At 44.3% G+C, this 7,504-nt stretch overlaps 1 protein-coding gene across 5 annotated transcripts in view; it reads right to left on the bottom strand.

The window, feature by feature from the left end:
• ACAN (aggrecan) overlaps nucleotides 1-6,726 on the bottom strand; it is an 83,660-nt gene extending 76,934 nt beyond the window's left edge. For all 5 annotated transcript variants that reach the window (XR_014150832.1, XM_081838639.1, XM_081838641.1 and 2 more), the window contains exon 1: nucleotides 6,349-6,726. The gene's annotated coding sequence lies outside the window, so the exon portion shown is untranslated. The remainder of the gene's footprint in view (nucleotides 1-6,348) is intronic.
• Between the last annotated feature and the right edge of the window lie 778 nt (nucleotides 6,727-7,504).

The following is a 7,504-nucleotide window of genomic DNA, read 5'->3' on the forward strand; positions in this document are numbered from 1 at the left end:
ACACCGATGTGGAGAATGGAAGACTGGAAAAATGAGGAACTGAGATGTTTCCCCAACTGACAGATGTGCCGATCCATGCACCAAACTTTCTGTGCTCACCAGCAGAACCAGGACAAGGTGAAAGAATATAGTGATGCAAAACAAAGGGCTAAAGGACACAGCATCAGAGTTGTTGGCCTGCTTCCATTCTGGGGAACCACTGGCACTTCAGACATTGGTGAACTACAACTCCTATCTCCACTGGCCATTGACCATGCTTGCTAGGTTCAATAGGAGATGTAGTTCAGGGGCCCCACACCTGGTCAACATTGCTAGCACTATTGCAGGTGATAAATTTCAGCCAACCTGTAGACATGAGCACCGTGTGACTCTTAGGAGCAGATTGCACGCTTCCTTTGAGCATATGAACCCTGAAAATGGGATTCATTGTAATTAGAAATGTTGAACATCTGCAAAAGATCCCACCTCGGGTACCAGCTTGAGTATGTATGGAGATGCAGAGGTTCCTCATCATAATTCTGATTCAACTACAACTGCTAAAGCATCCAGTGACAACAGGAGCAAGGAGATAGGAGAAGCAGAGGGTACACTTCTATGTCAAACCTACTCCAGGGAAGACGGCTATTAAGTGCATGAGCTGTTTGGTGACCCTCCAGATTTAAAGTCCAGATTAAATAGGATTTTAAGGATCTAGTTCGTTTATATAAATATGCATTTTAGAAAATAATAATGTAAGAGTGGGCTTAGGTTTTGATCTAATGTAGTGTATTCTCTTATAGGTACTCCTGATCTTCTACACCTCCCAGCAGTCTCTGTAAGGCAGGAATGGGGATCCTTTCTCAGCCTGAGGGCCACATTACCATGTGTGCAACCTTCTGGGGGCCACATGCCAGAGGTGGACACTAGGCCAGAGGCAAAAGTGAGCAGAGCAATGAAAGTGATTTTTTACCTTTATACAGTAGTCTAGTTTCTACACACACACCTGTCCCCAGTGGGTTTTTTTTCCTAGAAAAATGGGCCAGTACTCACCAGCACGTAGGGGGCGGGGCCAGCACATGTGTGAGGGGCGTGGCCTGATGCCAAGGCTGGGTGGTGAAGGCAGGTGAGCTGCTTGACACACGTCTCCCTGCCCACCCACCTGCCGGGACATAGGAGAAGAAGAGGAAGAGGAAGAGGAAGAGGAAGAGGAAGAGGAGGAAGAAGAAGAAGAAGAAGAAGAAGAAGAAGAAGAAGAGTAGTTTGGATTTGATATCCCACTTTATCACTACCCTAAGGAGTCTCACTGTGGGTTAAACCACAGAGCCTAGGACTTGCCGATCAGAAGGTTGGCGGTTCGAATCCCCGCAACGGAGTGAGCTCCCGTTGCTCAGTCCCTGCTCCTGCCAACCTAGCAGTTCGAAAGCACGTCAAAGTGCAAGGAGATAAATAGGTACCACTCCGACGGGAAGGTAAATGGCATTTCCGTGCGCTGCTCTGGTTCGCCAGAAGCAGCTTAGTCATGCTGGCCACATGACCCGGAAGCTGTACACCGGCTCCCTCGGCCAATAAAGCGAGATGAGCACCGCAACCCCAGAGTCGGTCACAACTGGACCTAATGGTCAGGGGTCCCTTTACCTTTACCTTTAAGGAGTCTCAAAGTGGCTAACAATCTCCTTTCCCTTCCTCCCCCACAACAAACACTCTGTGAGGTGAGTGAGGCTGAGAGACTTCAGAGAAGTGTGACTAGCCCAAGGTCACCCAGCAGCTGCATGTGGAGGAGCGGGGAAGCGAACCCTGTTCACCAGATTATGAGTCCACCGCTCTTAACCACTACACCATGCTGGCCCCCATTGCTGCCCAGGTGAAGAGGCCTTCCCTGCCTGGCTTGGGAAGGTGGCAGCAGGGCTCCAGGATCCTGTCAGAGCATCGTGCCTCCTCCCCTAAGCTGAGCAAACACTTCCCAGGCTTGGGGAAGGAGGCATCATGCTCTGATGGGGTCTGAGAGCCCTCCCACCTCCTTCCCTCTCCCCACCCCAGATGATACTACTGCATATTGTTGTGTACCACCAGAAAAAAGCACTGCCTGTCCCTATCCTCTGCCTAGGCAAGAAACATTATTAGATTTCAAGGATACATTTCACCAAGGTGTAAAACACTCAAGGAGGGTGCAAAGCAGGGGCAGTGAGGGGGGTGGTTCCTGAGGGGAGACCAAGGGGTGGATCTAGTGGGTGGATCCAGGAAGGGAAAAGCCAAGGCAAAGGTCTCGGTTCAGAGCCTGAAGGATTGTTGCATCAGGGGGCAGAGCAAGGGCAAAATGTGGGAGGAGGCAATATAAATTAGGAGATTGGAAATTTGGAAAATTAGAAAAACCAGGAGAAGGAGTAGGAAGAGATCTGGCAGGGCCACTGCAAAGTCCTCAATGCACTGTTTTCACCAGAATCTGATGCTTCAATGAAGCAAAAGTGAAATTTGGTACGCTGGTTTATTGTTATTATTTTATTCCATGACTATGTTACCATTTCTTTGGGCTTGCCCATACTTCCACTTGTCTTCTGCCTAGAAAGCACAGGTCTGGGTGCTTTTCTGCTTTTCCTGTGCTTTCTAAGCAAAGGTCTGAGTGGTTTTGCCTTTGCTGTGCTGCTTTCCCCCCAGAAAACACACCCTTTAGCGCTAAATCATAACAAACAGCAATCCATTGAAAAACTGATTGCCATTTGTTCTGATTCGGTGCTATACCATAAGTGTTCCTGGGGGGAAATGGCAGGGCAAATGGAGGTGTGAATAAGCCTTCTTTTACTTACCTGTCTTCCCCCACCCCCAGTGTCTATATGTTCTTGTATGTAACAAAAACTATTCATTTTTCTTTAAGAATCTGATGCTGTGTATTGGCTGGATTGGGTGACCCAACAAGGCCAAAAACTAGGTCCTTATTTTGTACTCATCCAGTCTCTTTGTGAAATAAAGTTTAGGCCCTGTATACATGACCCATGACTTCTTCTTTGGTCTCATGGACCACTTTCAGAAGAGCCAGTCAAAAGACTCACAACTTATGCTTGTCCTCTGTAGTAAGTTCGCAACAAACAATATCCTACCTCAGTGACACTGGTAAGTATCTTTTTCATTGCAAAACAGGTGCAAAACCTGTCCACTTCCTCCCAAGGCATTATGGTCACTGAAGTAGCAGATCAAAATTTAAGTCTTCAGTTAAGGAGGGTATATGGTCCTCCTACCACTGTTTAATCCTGTAAGGTATGTTAGGCTCACCTGGCCCAAGGTCACCCAGTGAGCTTCATATCTGAGGAGGGATCTGGACCCTAGTCTTCCAGGTTCTAGTCTGGCACTCTAACCACTGCTCCACACTGGCCCTGTTCTTAAATGCATCCCAATGATATTTATTAGTACAGACTATGACATTTCTCCCATAGATACACATGGCTATTGGATACTCCTAGAAAGGTAACTGTGTTGGTTAATTTTACAGGTTCCTCAAGGTTCTTCAGTGCATTTTCTCCCAGGCATCTTGGGACAACGTTGCGATAGCGGTGGGACCTGCCTCTACTGCCACAGAGTTGCCTCCTATCTATTAAGACAAACCTGAAAGTGGGAAGGGGGAATTCAATCTATGTGCACAGGGGCCAAAGACCTTATCCTCATCCCAGTGATATACAATTTCCTAGTAAATAACACCACTTGGCTAAATTGCTGTTACCCTCCCAATAATAGTTTCAAAGCACTAGTGGGTAATGCTGGTGGATTTAACGATTGCTTTTTTAAAAGCACCTTATAACTTTTCCTGCTCGTCTTTACGATTTACACAGTCAATTTGGACTGACTTGTAGAAGTGAGCAATTTGCTTTAACCATTTAAAAAAAAACAGATTATGTTCCTTCTGAGTGTTACCGCTGTTGGAAGAAGTCTAAGAAGTTTTTTTAAAAAATAAATAAGACTAATAGAGCCATAGAGAAAAGAAACTTTTTAACTGGATAGGGTAGGGGGAAAATGTGAGGTTTTGGCAGCAGGTTGAAAATGCAAACTTCCATGAGTAATGAAGGGGTTGAAAGAAGAAGAAAAAAAGCAGTCTCCATGTAGAAACGACACTTTCTTTTCAACGTGAAACCGCAGCTTGGAAAAATTGCACTTTCTGTGCATTCATTCAAAAGGAAGGCGGGTATTTAGAGATTCTAAGCAGATCCCTGGACTTTAAAAGAATGCCAAGTCACTGTAGACCTTGCAACAAACCATATTTCAACAGCAACAAATCCCTGTTAGCTGCCCAAGTCTATTGATTTTTTTTTTAAGTTTTATTTTAGAATGTAGGACAAACATACTCCCCCCTCCTTTCCCGCAGCCATTCATCCATCATTTGTACTAGTGTTGAGCTCACCAGCCACCCAATCCTATGGTAATTACAGCCTCTTTACACAATCACCCTCACATATAATGGAAGTCACAGACAGATTATACCAGGAGGTGACATCAAAGTACAAACACATCCAATAATTCTTGGTTTTGCAGCATAACGATTTTTGAATCTTGCTCAACGGCGGTGAGCTCTGTAATTTCCAGTTTTGCAGAACGGTTTGCAAATACATTATTAGCGAATCTATAATTTTGCTGTTTGGTATCAGTGCTTTGCTTTATGAGTCACAACTGACCAAGGCAGGCAGTGTGGGCTTGGGAAGTGGGCTGAGGACATGGGCTTTGAGCCACAAAACTCACTTGATGACAATGGGCCAATCCCTATCTCTCAGGCTGGCCTACCTCGCAGAGTTGTTGTGAGGAAAAAATTAGGAAGAGTCCATGCACGCCACTCAGAACTCCATGGAAGAAAGAGTGAGAAGTGCCTATGTGATAAACTGAGGCTGTAATCCTAAACCCACTTAAACGGGGAGTAAACCCCATTGATTTCAATAGGATTTCCTCCTCTTGTGTAGATATGGTTAAGATTGCAACCCAGTTCTAAATTTAGGCTGGGCTATGGTAAATTCAGCCCATAGTCGTTGTGCACTGCTATTCCATATATAAATGCTTTAACTTGGTCTACATTTTTAAGCAAACTGTTCTGATGTGGACTTCCTAAACTAATAGGCATATTAGAATATAGTTGTCATTTGCTTTTCACATTTCTCTGAATTTTGTTATACAATTCTCGGCTCAACCCCCCCCCCAAAAAAAAATCATGCTGTATATAAAGTGCTTTATGGAAATAAAATATATACAAGAAATGCATTTTTAGAGTAAAATGCATACAAAATGCCGATTTGTTTCTGTGTTGCTGTTTTTTAAAAAATAAAAATTACAGAATGATGAGGAGGTAAGAGAGAACAGATTTATGAATGAACACATCTGAATGAACTAACACAGAGCAAAAATAGACTGGATACAATTTGTTCTCACTGAATTTAGCCAAAGCCATGGAAGCAAATTTCCTGAGGTAAGCTGAAGATTTGAAAAGATGGAGATGTACAAATGCTGTTGTTTCACAATTGAAAGCAAATAGTTGAATCCTGCTTTATGAATGGATTTCAGAAGCATTAATTACATTTGTCAGCATTCATTATCTCCTCCTTTCCCCCTCATTCTGATTTATGTGGATTGTAAGCTCCTTGCAGGCGGGGACCCATCTATGCTGCTATTCCATGTAACTCTACAAGGTGCTGTAAGTATGATCATGGCATGGTATAAATAAAAATAAGATGATATTTGTCTGTGGTGGGGTAGGGAGGGACAATGACAGAAACTTTTTCTGATGGAAAACAAGAGGCTTGCAGAATAAATTTTCCACTAAAGTGCCGTCTGTATTCAGTTGGCATAACTGGGGAGAGGGCTGGGTGGTTGACTCCTAACCCTACTCTACATCTTCTGCACCAGCTATTCTTTCATTATAAGCAGAGTCTGTTATTATTACTGTTTTACCAAGCAGACTAGGCAATGCCCTTCTTCGGACTATAGATCTATTTCCTTGTAATTTCAACAGACTGAGTTGCTGGCAGAGTCTGATCTTTTTCTTGGTTGCTTGGCAACAGTGGGCATCGCACATGCACACGCTTCTCTGACATGAGCAAACTTTTCTGGGGTGCAACTTTTTACAACAAGTTGGGTGTCGAAACCACCCCATATTCTTGCATTCCTGCACATACATAATCCATTGAATCAGACTGACAGCTCATCTGGCCAGGGATGTGGTCAGCAAGAGCCCTCCAGGAATTCTACAAGCATGGCATGAAAGCTTCAACCCTGTTCAATGCTCCAAACATATGGCATTCAAAGGTACCACTGCCTCTGGATTCTAGGGGGAAACATCCAACCCATCCCACCTTGGTTAAAAATAAAACACTTAACAGCAAAAAAGGAAAAATACATGCTTACCTTCAACAAATTCAGTGCTTCAAGAATTTAAGTCCCATACACCTAACAGAGCAATAAGGATTCTTGTGTGTTAAGAAAGAGGTTACAACGTCCGGCGATCCCTTATAGATCCCCTTCACAGCCTCCAGATGAGATTTCCTGCTTTTGTTTTGTGGATAGATCTTTCCCCCCTCCCTGGTTTATTAACCTCCCAAGAAGAAATCAAAATTATTGGTACGTCAGGTTCCTTTCATGCAGTGGCAGCAAAAGCAGCAGCAGCAGCAGCAAGGTTGATTTTTTGGAAGGGGAAAAAAAATCAAAAGAGCGAAGGGGTGGGGGTGAGAGATTTTAAGCAACAGCCCACGTTGAGCTGCTACTGGCTGTGAAAAGAGACTTCCAGACTCCTCCTGTCCCTCTTTAGATACCTCTTGCTATAGCTGGCAGATTGCTAAAGGCACTGAATCCTCCTATGAAAAGTTTGAGTCAAGGTAGGCAGGAATCCAGGAAAAATAAGACAGGAGCTTGGGTGGGGAAGAGGAGGGTGGTGGGAGGCAGCAAAAGGAGGGCTGTAAGAGAGAAAAGAGAAGCCAGACCTCTTTGGAGGGGTGGGAGGGGGGCAGAAGAAAAAGAAAGGATACCAAAAGTCCTGAGTAGGGAGAACAGGGAATTGGGGGTTTTATTTTATTTTTTAAAAAACAAAACAACCGTTTGGAGAGAGAGAGCAGCCAAACTCTGTACCACAAGTGGTTGAAAGTAAGGAAGAATATAAGGAATGAGGTTGAAGAGAGAAACAGGACTTGTGCAAAAATGGGAATGGGGGGGAGAGAGAGAGAATCAAGATATATCTAATTAAAATCTCTCAGCAAGACGAGTGGGTGAAAATGAGGGAGAGGGTGCCTGCAATGCAGTCAATAATGCTGCAGGCTGGCTAAGGGAGCTGTCAGGATAAATATTCGGAGCATCTTCCGTAGGGGGTCACCCAAAACATGCAAGGCAGGCAGAAGAGAGGAATGTTCGGAGGATTTCAGTTAGGGCACAATTGGCAGGCATCCGGCTACACAGAGACAGAATATTAATTAGTATTCATTTATTGCATTTATACTTCACCTCCCTCCCTCCCCACAAGGAGTTCAAGGTGGATTAAATGGTTCTATCTCTGCCTCCATTTAATCCCCAC

This window comes from Podarcis erhardii, assembly GCF_964252035.2.
Source record: "Podarcis erhardii genome assembly, chromosome: 14".
Taxonomy (NCBI): domain Eukaryota; kingdom Metazoa; phylum Chordata; class Lepidosauria; order Squamata; family Lacertidae; genus Podarcis; species Podarcis erhardii.